The following is a 15025-nucleotide window of genomic DNA, read 5'->3' as shown; positions in this document are numbered from 1 at the left end:
GTCTTTATATTATTTCCACGGTTTACATTGATCCAAATTAACTGTGATGAAAGAAAAATCATATCCATAAGGAAGAAGCATAAAGTATAAGACATAGCAAGATCAGACAATAAGATATGAGGCCTGGGGTGGCTAGTAGGCATAATAGATAAGACACCAGCCTTGGAGTCAGGAGTACCTGGGTTCAAATTCAGTCTGAGACACTTAATAATTACCTAGCTGTGTAGCCTTGGGCAAGCCACTTAACCCCAATTGCCTTGCAAAAAAAAAAAAAAAAAAACACCTAAATAAAAATAAGATATCAGGCTTTTTTTCCTAACTAAAGGTAATAGTCCTTGCTCTTTGTTCAATCTCCACAGTTGTTTCTCTGGATACAGATGGTATTCTCCATTGCAGAGAGCCCCAGATAGTCCCTGATTGTGCACTGATGGAATGAGCCAATCCATCAAGGTAGATCATCACCCCCATGATGCTTGCTGTTAGGGTAGACAGTGTTTTTCTGGTTCTGCTCATCTCACTCAACATCAGTTCATGCAAATCCCTGCATGCTTCCCTGAATTCCCATCCCTCCTGGTTTGTAATAGAACAATAGTGTTCCATGCTGTATATATACCACATTTTGCTAAGCCTTTCCCCATTTGAAAGACATTTACTTGATTTCCAATTCTTTGCTGCCAGAATCAGGGCTCCTATGAATATTTTTGTACAAATATTGTTTAGATCCTTCTTCATCATCTCTTCAAGGTATAGACCCAGTATTGGGTATTCCTGGATCAAAGGGTATGCTCATTTTTTTCACCCTTTGGCCATAGTTCCAGATTTCTCTCTGAGACTGATGTTGTTCATTGTCCCCAGGGGTGAGGTGACAAAGGACTCTCCAGTCAGACTGACCTTGGCCATCTCAAGGTCTGAGGACCTTCAGCACCGATTTGCCTGCAGCTCTCTCCCTGAGGAAGCCTTATTTGATCTGCCACCTGTGAGTATCCTTCTTTGCTTACTATTCTTCACTGCATCAGTATCTGGAAGGCTTTTCCTCCCATACTGACCTACACCATTCTCCCCAGGCCTAAGCTCCTCAGTGACATTTTCTTCCCACAATGAGGTCATATATCCCAAGCACTTTGCCCAGTACCTGCTCATAGAAGACCCATAATAAATCGGTTTTTTCTTTATTCAGACTGATCTTGACTGTCCCAGAGACTGACCTTTTCCCACTCTCATCTCCTGAGAGGCATCTCATCTTTTTAAAAATATTTTATTTATTTATTTATTCTTATTTTTGTACAAATGATGTTTTCATATAGATTACTAAAATATTCTTGCTCAAGAGTAAATGTAATGCCCCATCCCTCCCCAAATAGACCCACATGAGTGATAGTAAAGAGAAAAAAATTAAAATTAAAAATAATAACAATAATAATAATAGGTGCAGCCAGATGGTGCAGTGGACAGAACACCAGCCTTAGAGCCAGGAGCACCTTAGCCTATATCCTGGACCTGACACCCAATAATCACCCAGCTGTGTGGCCCCAGGCAAGCCACCCAGCCCCGTTTGCCCTGCAACCCCCCCCCCGATGATGATGATGATGATGATGATAATAATAATAATAAATGTGCTTCAGTCTTTGTTCTAACACCTCCAGCTCTGTTGCGAGTGGATCACATTCTTTATGATAAATCCATCAGAAAAGCTACTTCCATAATTTTCCACCGTTGCCATTGCTGATCGCAACTCCCTCCATTCGTACTTTACCACTACCATATACTATATTTTCCCTCTTCTCTCACTCTGTCCCTCTTCTGAAATGTGCTGTATGGTAGCTGAGTGGAGCAACAGACAGATCCCTGGCCCGTGGGCCAAGAGGCCCTGAGCCCACATATCATCCCTTAGTCCCAGCATCCACCTGGCCCTATGGTCCCGGACAGGCCATCCAATCCCAGCCCTTGCAAGAAGTAAAAAAGAAAATGATTTATATCTGACCAGGCTCCCAGCACAGTCCACCCTCTCCTCCATCTCTCACATCCCTCCATTACCCCTGCCACCTTTCCCTCTTTCTTACTCTAGATATCTATACCCCACTGAGTATGTATGCTGTCTCCTCTCCTAGCCACCTCTGATGAGAGCGAAGTTTCCCTCATTCCCCCTTGCCTTCCGCACTTCCATATCATTCCAATAGCTCACTGAAATAAAAAAAAATCTTATTATAGGAAATATCTTAACCTATTCCTCCTCTCCTTTTTCTTTCTCCTATTACATTTCCCTTTTAGTCATTGACTCCAGATTTACACTATATTGTATCTTCAATTTCAGCTCTCTCCTGTGCTTCATCTATAAAAGCTCTATGAAATGAGAAGGTCCATACGAGTATTATCAGTGTCAATTTTCTATGTAGTAATGCATGTAGTTCATCATCAAGTCCCTCACATATTCCCTTTCTCCTCTACTCTCGATGCTCCATCTGAGCCTTGTATTTCAAGATCAAACTTTCTATTCACCTCTGGCCATTTCAACAAGGAACATTTGAAATTCCCTTGGTTCACTGAAAGTCCATCTTTTACCCTGGAAGAGGATGTTCAGTTTTGCTGGGTAGTTGATTCTTGGTTGCATCCTGTGCTCTTTTGCCTTCAGGAATATTATATTCCAAGCCCTACGAGCTTTGAATGTACTAGCTGCTAAGTCCTGTGTGATCCTGACTGCATCTCCACGATATTTGAGCTGTGTCCTTCTGGCTACTTGTAATATTTTCTCTTTGACTTGGAAGTTGTGGAACTTGGCTACAGTATTCCTGGGGGGTTGTTTTTTTTTTGTTTGTTTGTTTGTTTTGGAATCACTTTCCAGTTGAGATCAGTGGATTCTCTCCATTTCTATTTTGCCCTCTGCTTCTGGGATAACTGTGCAGTTTTCCTGTAGGAAATTTTTTGAAATGATGTCAAGGTTCTTTTCCTGCTCATGACTTTCAGGTATTCCAGGGATTTTAAAATTATCTTTCTTGAATCTGTTTTCCAGTTCAGTCGTTTTTTTTCAATGAGGCATTTCACATTTTCTTCTAATTTTTCATTCTTTTGATTTTGAAGTATTGTCTGGATTTCTCATAAACTCAGGAGCCTCCTTCAGTTCCATTCTGCACCTGAAGGATTTGTTTTCCTCAGAGAGCTTTCTTATCTCTTTTTCTGTCTGGGCAGATCTACTTTTTAAAGCATTCTTCTCCTCAATTACTTTTTTGAACTGTTTTATCCATGTGACCCATGCTGGTTTTTAACATGTTATTCTTTTCAGCATTTTTTTGAATCTCCTTGCCTAAGCTGCTGACTTCTTTTTGCATCTCTCTCATTTCTTTTCCCAATTTTTCTTCTGTCTTCCTCACTTGATTTCCAAAGTCATTTTTGAGATCTGTCATAGCCTGAGCACAATTTCCATTTTTCTTAGAGTCTTTAGATGTCGGGCCTGTACTTCCTTTTCTTCAGATTGAGTATTTTGATCCTTCTTGGTATCATCGACAATGTATTTCTCAATGACGTTCCTCCTTTTTCTCTGTTTTCTCATTTCTCCAGCCTGTGCCTGGTTTTTGGGGTGCTTCCTGAGCTTTTGAGTGTTATTGGGACACTACCCCACAAGCATTTCTGTGTGTAATCTCTGTCTTCCCTCCTGGTCTGTGAATGACCACAAACACACCCCTCTGCCATGGGGCTGATTTGGGGGGGGGCCCTGCTGTTCTATGGGGGAACTAGACTGCGATCAGGATCTGAATGTGGTCAGAGCCCCAGAGTTCTGGTCCAGGGACAGAGGACAGACCTCAGAGAGGCATCTTCTCTTACAATGAACCCAAACATTTGCTTAAAGACCATGTTCCAAAGAACAGTCTTCTCCTAGACTGAGCTTGTCCATGTGCCCTAGTGTTCCCAATCTGAGGTTTTCTGCTCTGGCCTTTCCCATATCCCAAGATTCTGAAAGACATCTCCAAACAGAGTGTGACCATGACCATCCCCAAGTCATCCCCAGGCATTGTTTCTCCTAGACAGGGGTTGTACAAGCTTACTTCTAAAATTTTTATTAAAACAATAGACAAAATAATTTGATTTGCCATTTTGGGGAGAACTCTGTGGTAGCCCGTCTTCATTCACTAATGCATTTAGTACACCCACAACCGGCCACATAAAATCACCCTACGGGCCACCTGCGACCACAGCCCTATCCTAGACTGATCTTATTCTTTCTCCGCAGGTCTGAATTCCCTTGAAAATTCTTCTGTCAGATTGACTTTGGCCAAAATTCCTCGTGGAACCAAGACCCAAGTCAGAGATCTCTTGTCTTCTTGAGACACCCCCATTCGTGTCGACTCTGGTATGTATCTTTCATTCCTTGCCTCCTGGTCTCTACCATTAACCTACATTCTTTTCTTCCCAGACTAACCTTGCCCTTCCTTTCTAGTTTTGAGCCGCCAAGAGGCATCTCATCTCCACAGACCCATATCCAAAGGAAGACTGTCCCACAAGACTCTCTAAAGGCCACTAGTGTGCTTTTCTCTATCTGTCTGACCTTGCCAATAGCAGGGGTCACTTTGGACCTGAGCTGACTTTATCAGAGACTGTGTGTTCATCTGGCGCCAGCCGAATTACTACTATCTTGGGGCCAAGATGAGCTGGAGTCTGTCACTGCCCATGTTTTCAGCATCTCTTTCCAACACATTGGGGGACCACTTCATTCCCTCTAGGGCTGGAGCCGCCTGGGGCCTGAACTTCTATAGCAAGGATGGCTCTGAGAGACTTCCCAATCTGACACCCCAAACCCAAGATTCTACCTTGGGCAGCAAAAAAAGTGAACTCGTCTATTCTGCCCTGTTGAAGAATGAGCTGCTGGGAGCGGGGATCCAGAAACTCCAGGATCCCAAAATAGAAGACCAGGAGCTGTATCTTGAGCAGAATAAAAAGAATCTTTTCATCTACTCATATAACATGTCCCATAGGAACTACAACCCTGACAGTGAAGTCTCACCCTATGCTTTATCACCTCTCAGCAACGAAAGTCAGACCTTACTAACATCCGTAAGGCAGTTCCCCAGGAACATCTCCAAGAAGCCATTCAAGATCCTCCGGGCCCCTGACCTCTGTGATGACTTCTACCTGAACCTGCTGGATTGGTCTCAGCTCAATGTTGTCACGGTGGGCCTGGGCACCTGTGTTTACCTGTGGAATGCTACTACAAGCCAAATATTTAAACTGTGTGACCTCTTTGTGGAAGATGATTTTGTGACCTCAGTGAATTGGTATGAAAGAGGCTTCTTGTTGGCGGTTGGCACACACAGAGGCTTTGTGCAGATCTGGGATGTGATAGCTCAAAAGAACGTGATTACACTGCAGGGCCACACAGGCAGGGTCAGTTCATTGGCATGGAATGGGGATCAGATTTCTTCAGGGAGCAGAGACCGAAAGATCCTCCAGAGAGACATCCGGACATATTCCCCGCACTCTCAACGCAAGCTGAAAGGCCACAAGCAGGAGGTATGTGGACTGAGGTGGTCCCCAGATCACCAACTGCTGGCCTCCGGTGGAAATGACAACAGGCTCCAAATCTGGAATTCTCATAGTTTAAAGCCATTCCAGCAGTACACCAATGATAAAGCAGCCATGAAAGCCCTCGCATGGTCTCCCCACCAACATGGCTTGTTGGCATCAGGAGGTGGTTCATCTGACTGCTGCATCTGCTTCTGGAATATCCTGAGGGGGCATCCCCTCCAGTGCATCGATACGGGTTCCCAAGTGTGCAATCTGGCCTGGTCCAAGCAAGACAATGAGATGGTCAGTACTCACGGCTACTCAGAAAACCACATCATCATCTGGAAGTACCCTTCCATGAACCAGGTAGCCAAACTCCCAGGTCACAGCTATCGAGTACTGTATATGGCATTGTCTCCTGATGGCCAGACCATAGTTACAGGGTCTGGAGATAAGAGACTGAGGTTTTGGAACATTTTTCGTAAAGCTCATTCAGAAAAGAAATCTGCATGTGCCCTCAATCTCTTCACTAGAATCCGATAATTTCCCAGCCCGCCTCCTGGACCAGACTTAACCATTTGAAAAAAAATTATTGACTTTAACCAGAATGTATAGAATCTTACTGAGAAACTGAAAGGAGAAAAGGAATGGAGTGCCGGGTAGACCTGGAGAAATGTTAATTTTCTTGTTTAATGACTTTATTGTGAATGTTGTAGAATTTTATTTGGGGAGGAAATGAGATTGGGGAAAAATTATTTAGGAGTTAGGATCTCATTCATCACAAAGAGGAACCGGGAGCCCACCAGAATGGGATGGGTCCATCTGCAGGAATCTTTGGGAGAAACAAGCAAAGAGTAAGCTTCTGTCCCCATCCTTGTCTTGATTGTCTTGATAGGGAAATGGTAATGGGGGGAGGGGGTTTGCTATGTGGAGCCCCTTCATTCAGGGTGGGCTGGCCTGGAAGTTGAGGCCTTTGGGGCCAGCTTTTCTTATGACAAAAAGGGGGGAACTTGAAGGGGGAAAAGTGGGATTTCCAGTTCCCTGGAGGTAAGAAAACTAGGAGGCCCATGCTGAAGGGAGAAAATGGCCTAGTGGGATGAATTGTTTGTTTCCTTTGTGAAAATCAATTCCTAATTTTTCAAGCATCTACCTGAGAGAAGCAGGAGGAGGATGTGAATGGGGACTAACCAGCCACATCTCCAGGGAGATGAAGGCAAGTGGTCAATTAATGGGCACATTTTTAGTTGGTAAATTTAAAAATTATTATTTAAAAATCCCAAATGTGATAAAGTAGTGCACTGGTAAATTGATTGCAGTGGGAAAGTGTCTTTTTTGTTCCCAAGGAGGTGGAGGAGGCAAGCCTGTCTCTCACCCACCTCCAACTTGGCTCATTCTTGACCAGTTTTGGGAAGAGCCATGGAAAGCTATTCTAATTAGTGTTTCTATAGAAGCCTGTCTGAATACTTTGGGGTATCCAGAAGACTTTGTGGGGAGGGGGAACTTGATGTATAAATATGTACATAGTTTTAAACATTAAGCCAGTTCTTGCCTTTCCTTTGCTCCAGGTCTCTATTTAACTAAAAGAAATAGATAAATTCAGGGAAATGATCTAATGATCTTAGAAAAGGTATTTTGGGCTGTGTGTGTGTGTGTGTGTGTGTGTGTGTGTGTGTCTTTCTGTGTCTGTTTGTGTGTTTGTGTGTGTTTGAAGGTGAGAGATAAGAGATATTTATTCCTAAGGCTTGTTTCACTGATATTGCAAAACAAATGAATGTTCAGTGTCACTTGAATTCAATTTTTAAAGGAAAACAGTGAAACCTTCTGTCTTCCATGAAAAATTGTGATGTTACTATGCAATACAATTTTCAGCTAGTTTGGAAAAGACAAACACATTTCATTCCCTATAGTTTATTCAGGCTAATTCTCCAAAGGGGTGGGATTTATTTTATATGTTACATCCTAAGAGAGAATAGAAGTGGAACAAAGTAGTTTTTCTTGTAAAGTGATGCATTAGGTATTAAATAGAAATTCTTTCAAAATTGAAGTTGGTGTCATTGTCTTTAAATAAAAAATATTGAAAACCTCAGGAGCTGATAAATGCTATGACCATGTTTTTTTTAAGGACCTTTGATGAAGCAGGTTACCTACCTGCCCAGAGGGAGGGCTAGAGAGACATTTTGGGGCATGGCCATTGTGTGAATTCATTTTTGCATTCATACTGCCTTTTTCTTTCTCTCTTTTCAATGTGTATGTGATGGAGGGGCAGGGGGGAAATCATGGGGTGAAAGTCATAATGTCAAAAATACAAGAGAATCATTTAAATGTCTTTAAATACATACAGAGGAGAAAAAATAGCAGTTCAAAAGGAAGCAGAGGTGAGCAAGACATTTTTGAAAGTAATGTGTAGAATTTATTCTATACTTTATAAAAAGCAAGCCATATGAAATGTCCATTCATGGTTTACCTATAATGTCCTTTTTGTGCTTTTTTGTGCATGAAAATGCTATTTTTCTATTATTTAAGTTCAGAATTAAAAAAATTCTTCAGTGTTGTCGTGCTTTTATAAATTGATCCTCTGGTCATCCTCATTTCATTCTCTGCCAGTTCCTATCATCAAAGATTCTCTGAAATAATACAGTGCAATAGCATTCGATTACATTCATATGCCACAATTTGTTTAGCTATTCTCCAGTTTGCTTTCCTTTTTTTAGTTTGTTTGGTTTTTTTTTTTTTTTTTTTTTTTTGCAAGGCAATGGGGTTAAGTGGCTTGCCCAAGGCCACACAGCTAGGTAATTATTAAGTGTCTGAAGTGGGATTTGAACTCAGGTCCTCCTGACTCCAGGGCCGGTGCTCTGTCCACTGTGTTACCTAGCCACCCCATTCCCTGTTTGTAAGAGGAAATCTAAGGTAGCCCTCCTTACATAGTGTTCTGTTCTTTCTCTGCCACCCCTCCCCTTTAATCAACCTTTCAGGATCAAGAAATTTGTTTAACTTGTGGCTCTTTTCTTCCCTAGTATTATCCTTCATATCAATCCCTTCTTCCTACCCCCACCTTGTTAGCCTGTACAGTCTGCTATATCTCTATACAGAAGCTGTATGTGTCATTGTTCATCTTTTATCTGCTTCATATTAAAATGGTGTTTCTCTGTTGCCTATTTCCCCACTACTTCCTCCTCCTCCTCCTCCTCCTCCTCCTCCTCCTCCTCCTCCTTCACTGTGCCACCTGGCTGCCCCTGGCATTTATTCTTCTTAACATCAGTTATGAGAAAAAACAAGTTCGACTCCTTCCTTTCCACACTAGTGACTTCTTTCTCTTTTCTCTCTTTAAAACCCTGAGAAGAAAATCAATGCATACCCCCAGGGTCCTCTGTGTTTTTCTTATTTAACTTCCTCACTACTCTTTGGAGTATTTAGGCTTTGGAGGGAACCTTATATCTTTTCCTTTTGTTAGAATCTAGACCATCAATTGCTTCAATAAATTTACTTTTTTAGATTTTGCTGTACTCTTGTATTTACATTTCAGAAATCCTACTATGCTCAAGTCTTTTCATCAGGATTCCTGCATTCTGTTAAAGGGCTTGTGTGATTATGCAATCTAAAAAGATTGTAATTTGTCCTTGGCTTACATATTTTTCCTTTGGGAATATTGTATCCTAAATTTCCTTTCATTTTTGGAAGAAGCTTCCATCTCTTGTATGATCCTCACTGTAGTACCTGGGTACTTCAATTTTGTCTTTCTTAGTACTTAGAGTATTTTTGCTAGCAGGAGAGCTCTGAATTTTTGTTTTTACATCCTTGAGACTTTTTTCTTTCAGAAAATGAAGGATGAATTCTTTAAATATTTATTTTGTTTATTTGGTTCTAACAGATCCAGATAGTTTTTATTTATGATTTCTTGAAATATATTGAGTTAACTTTTTAAAAAAAAATCATTGTTTTCAAGAGTTCAGTGGTTCCTAAATAAATCCTTGGCTTATTCTCCAGGTCATTTTAAAAAAAAATATCACTTATCTTTCATTTTCTCCCATTTTTCAAACATTTTGCTTTATTCTAATATTTATTGCTGCCTTATGGAGTGATTAATTTGTTTGGTATGTTTTTTTTCAGGGAGTCCATTTGTCAGTGTTCCAAACTGCAGCCCAGAACCAGTGAAGGATTTTAAGGATGTCATGAGGGAAGCAGAGGATAGGAATTACAGATGGTTTGGTCACATGGAAAGGATGAGGGATGAAAGGTAGATGGCCCCAGTGATTCTCTGGTACCCTTGTCATGGCAGAAGAAAGAGAGGAAGGCTCACTAGCTCATGGTGTGGACCCTCCCATGGTGAGGGTGGAGGGGGAGGATGGGACCAGCAGCCCCCTGCTGTGGGCAGGCAGTTACATATATTGTTGGAAGGAGACCCACTGAAAATCAGGGAGATCTCAGGTGCACATGAGTAGCCAAGATGGAGATTGAGGATGGAGGGAGTTGATTCAAACTTATCTAGCCCCAGTGATCGTGTATCCCTGACTGTCCCATCTAAGACCATCTTCCTTTCCTTTCTCCTGGCTCTGGCATTCATGAACTCTGCAACTTGGCCCAGGTCCCTCCCCATCGCTGCATTTTCAGGTGTTCATCAGTAAAATAAGGGAGTCAGGTTAGATTCCGACCAACACCCATCCATTCCATGTCTAGCTGGACTGTGGAATGCGGTCGATGTCAGGTCTGTTGGTTTCGCTTTTATAGTCTCTGAGGTCCCCTATTGGGCTATGTTCTAAGAGTCTTTGAGCTCCACCATTTTCTCAGGTTCCTTCTTGCTCCAGTGGACTGTGTAAAGTCCATAGATGGCCCTGTCATGTCTCCCATTCAATGACCCAGTGCTTTGAGGTCCCCAATTTCCCCAGTGGCCTCTGTTCCCTGGTTTCTTCTAGTTCTTCATTCTAGATGCTAAGGTCCTTTCTTCCTATGACATTTTGGTTCTAAGACTACATTCATTGCTGGCCTGGAAGCCCAAGTAGGGGGACTTAGTGGCATGAGCCAGGCCCAGAGTTGCCCAAAGCCTCCAGGTGACAGCAGCTAGCCTAGCAGCCTGCTGAGGAGTTGGCCAAGCACTCTGAGGTAAGTGGTGGCCAACTCTGAGGGCAGTGTTTCTGGAAAAGAGAGGCAGACTCAAGAAAAGAGCTCTTAGTGTGGGTCCAGGACAGGTAAAGCCCTTTTGAATGAAGGCACCATCCCACTGACCCCATGGGCCCAGAGCTATGAGCCCCATCCCAGGTCCATGTCATGCTTTGATTGAGCTGACCTTTACTCTCCAAGGTCTTCCTGAGCTAAAAATAGAATGGAATGGAGAATGTGGTCTAGCCAGCCCATGTGAAGGCAAAGAGTCATCTTGGGGGATGACTTAAAAGTTTCCAGCATTCTTGGGGTGACATAGTGGCGTAGTGGATAAAGCACTGGCCTTGAAGTCAGGACTACCTTCATTCAAATCTGTTCTCAGACACTTAATAATTACCTAGTTGTGTGGCCTTGGGCAAGCCACTTAACCTCACTTGCCTTCCAAAAACCTAAAAAAAAAGTTTCCAGCCTTCCCAAAAGCTCCAGAGAAGACCAGTCTTTGTGAGCCAGAAAAAGACAGCTAAGAGGACACTGTATGCCTCATGCTGGCGAATCCAAGACCAAGAGTTTTGGGAAAGCCAGGATGAGGACAATGGAGGTCATTCAACTGATTGGGGGTAGGATGGCAGGGTGGCTCCTGGCTCGAGAACTGGCTGACCCCAAGTGGGTCTTAGGTCATCTTCATTACTTCCCAACCTCCAACCATGTAAGTTGTTACCAAACACCTATGCTGGGTGTTGGGGATACAAGCACAATGAAAGAAGCAATTCCTACTTAGGAAAGGGGAGATGAGAACGTTCATACACAGATGCAGAAAAAATATAAAAGGAATGATTGCAGATGGATCCCAGGAATTTGGGAGGGAGGGGAGGACCCTGGCCCTGAGAGACATACGGTAAGAGTTTCTGGGGAAGGAAGGAGACACTGTGAAGTACAGATACAGAGTGAGGGCATTCTAAAAGGGGCTCCACATAGAATGTGAGCTGATTATGTTGGGATGATCTCAAAAAAAATGAAGGGATAAGAAAGGATGCATTAGGAGGAGAAAAGGAGAGGAAGAATAGGGAAAATTATTTTTCATAAAAGAGGAGCACAAGAAAGAGTTTTTACAGTAGGATTACAGTGGAGAGGAGTGGCTATGTCACACAGTGGATAGAGCACCTGCCCTGGAGTCAGGAGGACCTGAGTTCAAATCTGCCCTCAGACACGTAATAATTGCCTAGCTGTGTGGCCTTGGGAAAGCCACTTAACCCCATTTGCCTTGCAAAAACCTAAAAAAAACCAAATTCCATTAGAGGGGAAAATGAGGGTTGACAGGCAGTGCTTGAACCTCACTCTCATCAGAACTGGTTCATAGAGGGAAGTATATATACAGCCAATTGGGCATAAAAATCTATCTTACCCAACAGGAAAGTAGGAGAGAACCTTAAGTGGAAGGAAAATTGGTGATAAAAGGAGGACAGATTAAAGGAATGCATTGGTCACAACCAAAGCAAGCTTTTGAGGATAGACAGTATAAAAAGGTAAACAGAAGGATAAACAGAAGAAAACAGGATGGAGGGGAAAATGGTAGTTATAACTGAGTTTGAATGAGATGAACACACCCATTTTTGTGGAGGAAGATAGCAGAAGAGATAAGAAACGAGAACCTAACATGCTGTTTGCAAGAAACATACTTGAAATAGACATACTCAGTTCTTATTAAGAGCCAGAGTAGACTATTATGCTTCAGCTGAGGGAAAAAAATCAGGGGTAGAAATAATGCCCTCAAACACAGCAAAAACAAAAAATAGACCTAATTGAAAGATAATTGCTTAAACTATATTGTGCTGAAAGGTAGCATAAACAATTAAATAATATCAATATTAAACATATGAAGATGAAATAGCTTAGCATCCATATGCTCAAAGAAAAAGGTAAATGAGTTCTAGAAGGAAATGGTAAATCTTTTCTAATAATGGATCTCAGCATTCCCCTTGGAGTGCTAGATAAATCTAGCCATAAACAATAAAGAAGTTAAAGAGATGACAGAATTTTATAAAAGTTAGATATGGAGATAATTGAATGAAAATAGAAAAGGATATCCATTTTTCCAGCTTGTACATGGTCCCTTAAAAAGTGATCTTGTGTTAGGTCATTAAAAACCTCACAAATACAGAAAAGGCAAAAATATGTAATGCATCCTTTCTGGATTATAATGAATTTAAAATTACATTTAATAAAAGACTTTAGAAGGATAGATAAAAATTTATTGGAAATTAATTCTACAGAATGAGTGGATTAAAGAACAAATCATAGAAACAATCAATAATTTAACTAAAGAAAAAGGCAACACTGAGTCAAATTACCAAAAATGTGGAATGCAACCTAAGCAGTACTCAGAAGAAAATGTACATATTTTAATACATAAAAATAAATTTATAAAATAAATAAAAAAAGAGAAAGAGCGGATCAATGAAGTGGGCATGCAATTTAAAAAAAAAACTAGGAAAGAATGAATTAAAAGTCCCCAGTTAATAAAAAAACAAATCTTGAAAAATCCAAAGAGTAAATAATAAAATAGAAAGTAAAAAAAACACAATAACTGAAAACAGAAATCTTGAAAAATCAAAAGAGTAAATAATAAAATAGAAAGTAAAAAACCACAATAATTGAACTAATAAATAAAACTAGGAGCTGGTTGTATGAGAAAATCTATACAATATATAAATATATATATATATATATTTATATATAAATATATAATATAGCTTCATTAAGAAATTAAAACCAAATTACCAGTATCAAATATGAAAAGAATTAATATATCACCAATGAAGATGTAATTAAAGCAACATTTTTGGTCGAATTGTGAACTGAGCTGGTCCAACTATTCTGGAGAACGATTTGAAAGTATGACCAAAGGACTATAAAACTACATATGCTTTGACACATCAATACCACTACTAGGTCCGCATCCCAGAGATATCAAAGGAAAAGAAAAGATAAACATTTTTTCAGCTCTTTTTTGTGATGGCCAAAAAATTGAAAAGCTTTGTGATATCCATAAGTTGGGGAATGGCTAAACAATTGGTATGGGATTTTGATGGATAGTATTTGCTAAAAGAAATGACAGGTACTAGGACTAGATTATGCTAATAGCAGCTGAAAAGGAAGTTAAAATTAAAATAAACAAGTGAAGGAGAGAGAACCCAACCATAGATAAGTACTATAGTGCTAAGGAAGATCAGGGTTCAGGTTCAGAGGAAGATAATGTAGCTAAAAAAATTAATCCTGTTTCAATGAGAAATATCAAATGCTTCCAGGCAAAAAAAGAGTTCTTGGAAGAAATTTAAAAGGACCTTAAAAATTAAATAAGAGAAATTGAGAAAAAAATTAGAAATAAAATAAGAGCAATCAAGAAAGTCAAGAAAATTGTGAAAAAAAAGTCAGTCAATTTGAATTGTAGAATCAAACACTGAGGGAAGAAAATAATTCCATTCGGTGAGGAAATGTAATGATTTTTTTTTTTGTTTTTACAAGGCAGTGGGGTTAAGTGATTTTCTCAAGGTCACACAGCTATGGAAGAATTAAATTCCTGGGATAAGGTTTGAACTCAGGTCCTCCTGACTCCAGGGCTGGTGCTCTATCCAGTATACCACCTAACTGTCCCTTAGCTGATGATTTTTAAGACTCCAAGAAAAAAGTAACAAAATGAAAAAAATGAAAAAATAGAAGAGAAAGTGAAATATCTCATCAGTAAAACATATGATCTAGAGAGCAGATGGAGGAGAAATAATATAAAAATCAGACTACCTGAAAACTATGATAAAACAACTCTTGATACAATATTATAAAAAATTATTATGGAAAACTGTGCTGAGGTTCTTTTCATAGATGCTTTATAAGTTAACTGAGTAAGTGTAGGTTGACTTTAAGCCAAGTCTGATGACAAGAAGATTCAGGTGTTTCTCATCTTCTCCCTTCTTCCCCTCTATTACCATAGATTTTTTGTACCTCTTAGTGTAATGAGATTGACCCCATTCAATCCCCTCCCTCCCATCTCTTTCCTGTCCCCCTTTTTCAGGAGGTAGTGTTTTTTAGATCATTCTAAGTCATAGAAAATTCTGAGTGTCCCCTTCTAGTTCAGTATATTCTATTGAGTAGAGTCAAAATTCCTGAGAGTTTAATTAGAGTCTTTCTCCCAAGGGGGGTTAAAGCCAATTACATCTCTTCAGATAGCAGTCTCATGGATAGGTCACGAATGTCCTTCATTTATGGATAGGTATATTCTCTCTGTTAGAGTTACAATTCTCAAGATTCATGAGAATCTTTTTCCCCATGCTGGGATATAGCCAGTTTCAACTTACTGGATAGCATTTTTTTCCTTTTACCACCTCCTTGTTTTATTTATTTTTTTCTTACCTTTTCATGAGTATCTTGAACCTCCTGTTTGATG

At 40.4% G+C, this 15025-nt stretch overlaps 1 pseudogene; it reads left to right on the top strand.

The window, feature by feature from the left end:
• Nucleotides 1-4161: 4161 nt before the first annotated feature.
• LOC141503993 (fizzy-related protein homolog pseudogene) lies at nucleotides 4162-7496 on the top strand (annotated as a pseudogene).
• The last annotated feature ends 7529 nt before the right edge of the window (nucleotides 7497-15025 follow it).

Source organism: Macrotis lagotis, unplaced genomic scaffold, assembly GCF_037893015.1.
Source record: "Macrotis lagotis isolate mMagLag1 unplaced genomic scaffold, bilby.v1.9.chrom.fasta BILBYCTG006, whole genome shotgun sequence".
NCBI lineage: Eukaryota > Metazoa > Chordata > Mammalia > Peramelemorphia > Peramelidae > Macrotis > Macrotis lagotis.
Note: the sequence above shows the minus strand (reverse complement) of the source record. Positions and strands in the feature narration are given on the sequence as shown.